This window comes from Anoplopoma fimbria, unplaced genomic scaffold (assembly GCF_027596085.1).
Source record: "Anoplopoma fimbria isolate UVic2021 breed Golden Eagle Sablefish unplaced genomic scaffold, Afim_UVic_2022 Un_contig_8185_pilon_pilon, whole genome shotgun sequence".
NCBI classification, from domain to species: Eukaryota; Metazoa; Chordata; class Actinopteri; order Perciformes; family Anoplopomatidae; genus Anoplopoma; species Anoplopoma fimbria.
The window spans coordinates 10001-12432 of NW_026553040.1; positions in this window are offsets into that span (position 1 = coordinate 10001).

A 2432-nucleotide genomic window follows, 5' to 3' on the forward strand; every position below is an offset into this window, starting at 1 on the left:
CCTTGCGAAAGCCCTCCCTGCCTGGAATCGAACCCGCAAGCCGGAGGAACCGCCCACCAGAACACCGGCATGAAGCCGGCCGGCGGGGGCCCTCCGATGGCGGGTCACGTTTGCATATCGGTCAGACGGTCAAACAGCGGCATATATCACCAAAATATGCCCAGCGGAGGCTCATATATATCGGGCATGAAGCCTGAGAAAAAACCGTTCATTTGGCTCAAAGTGTCAAAAAAGTAGCATATTGCGTCAAAATATGCCCAGGGGAGGCTCATATATCTCGGACATGAAGCCTGAGAAAAATCCAATAGCACCATAAAAAGGGTGTCACATCGCCTCAAATTCGTCCGAAAAAGACGCATCAATCTCGGATAAGGCGTTTGTCAAAGACCGCTGTCTTTTCATGGACGCGATGTTTTTGAAAACTGGGTTTCTGAAATCGTGCGAGAGGTGGCTTGGTGATACCCTACCAAAAGTGGTCACATCGGGTAAGTGTGACAAAGATGCTATCAAACCTCCTATGCATTTTGACAATAACCTTACCCGTTGTAAAACACTCTGTCATATTTTCGCTATGCTGATCACGACGATTTAAACCGGGCAAGGTGGCACAAGAGACGATGGACACGCCTGCGAATCACCACCCGCTGTCCGTATTAAAACACTTTGAACATTTCCACGCGGATGGAGCAGCATGGAGAGGCTGATAGCACCACTGTTTAGCCGCTTCATGCACTCTTTTACGGACGTTTTCAGCCGGCGGTCGCGGTCATTTTCTCGCGGATGGAGCAGCATGGAGAGGCAGGCTGATGGCACCACTGTTTCCCCACTCCATGCTCTCTCTTTACGGACGTTTTCAGCCGGCGGTCGCGGTCATTTTCTCGCGGATGGAGCAGCATGGAGAGGCAGGCTGATGGCACCACTGTTTACACACTCCATGCTCTCTTTTACGGACGTTTTCAGCCGGCGGTCGCGGTCATTTTCTCGCGGATGGAGCAGCATGGAGAGGCAGGCTGATGGCACCACTGTTTACACACTCCATGCTCTCTTTACGGACGTTTTCAGCCGGCGGTCGCGGTCATTTTCTCGCGGATGGAGCAGCATGGAGAGACAGGCTGATGGCACCACTGTTTCCCCACTTCATGCACTCTTTTACGGACGTTTTCAGCCGGCGGTCGCGGTCATTTTCTCGCGGATGGAGCAGCATGGAGAGACAGGCTGATGGCACCACTGTTTCCCCACTTCATGCACACTTTTACGGACGTTTTCAGCCGGCGGTCGCGGTCATTTTCTCGCGGATGGAGCAGCATGGAGAGGCAGGCTGATGGCACCACTGTTTACACACTCCATGCTCTCTTTTACGGACGTTTTCAGCCGGCGGTCGCGGTCATTTTCTCGCGGATGGAGCAGCATGGAGAGACAGGCTGATGGCACCACTGTTTCCCCACTTCATGCACTCTTTTACGGACGTTTTCAGCCGCGGTCGCGGTCATTTTCTCGCGGATGGAGCAGCATGGAGAGACAGGCTGATGGCACCACTGTTTACCCACTTCATGCACTCTTTTACGGACGTTTTCAGCCGGCGGTCGCGGTCATTTTCTCGCGGATGGAGCAGCATGGAGAGACAGGCTGATGGCACCACTGTTTCCCCACTTCATGCACTCTTTTACGGACGTTTTCAGCCGGCGGTCGGGGTCATTTTCTCGCGGATGGAGCAGCATGGAGAGGCAGGCTGATGGCACCACTGTTTCCCCACTCCATGCTCTCTTTTACGGACGTTTTCAGCCGGCGGTCGCGGTCATTTTCTCGCGGATGGAGCAGCATGGAGAGACAGGCTGATGGCACCACTGTTTCCCCACTTCATGCACTCTTTTACGGACGTTTTCAGCCGGCGGTCGCGGTCATTTTCTCGCGGATGGAGCAGCATGGAGAGAGACAGGCTGATGGCACCACTGTTTCCCCACTTCATGCACTCTTTACGGACGTTTTCAGCCGGCGGTCGCGGTCATTTTCTCGCGGATGGAGCAGCATGGAGAGACAGGCTGATGGCACCACTGTTTCCCCACTCCATGCTCTCTTTTACGGACGTTTTCAGCCGGCGGTCGCGGTCATTTTCTCGCGGATGGAGCAGCATGGAGAGACAGGCTGATGGCACCACTGTTTCCCCACTCCATGCTCTCTTTTACGGACGTTTTCAGCCGGCGGTCGCGGTCATTTTCTCGCGGATGGAGCAGCATGGAGAGACAGGCTGATGGCACCACTGTTTCCCCACTTCATGCACTCTTTTACGGACGTTTTCAGCCGGCGGTCGCGGTCATTTTCTCGCGGATGGAGCAGCATGGAGAGACAGGCTGATGGCACCACTGTTTCCCCACTTCATGCACTCTTTTACGGACGTTTTCAGCCGGCGGTCGCGGTCATTTTCGCGGATGGAG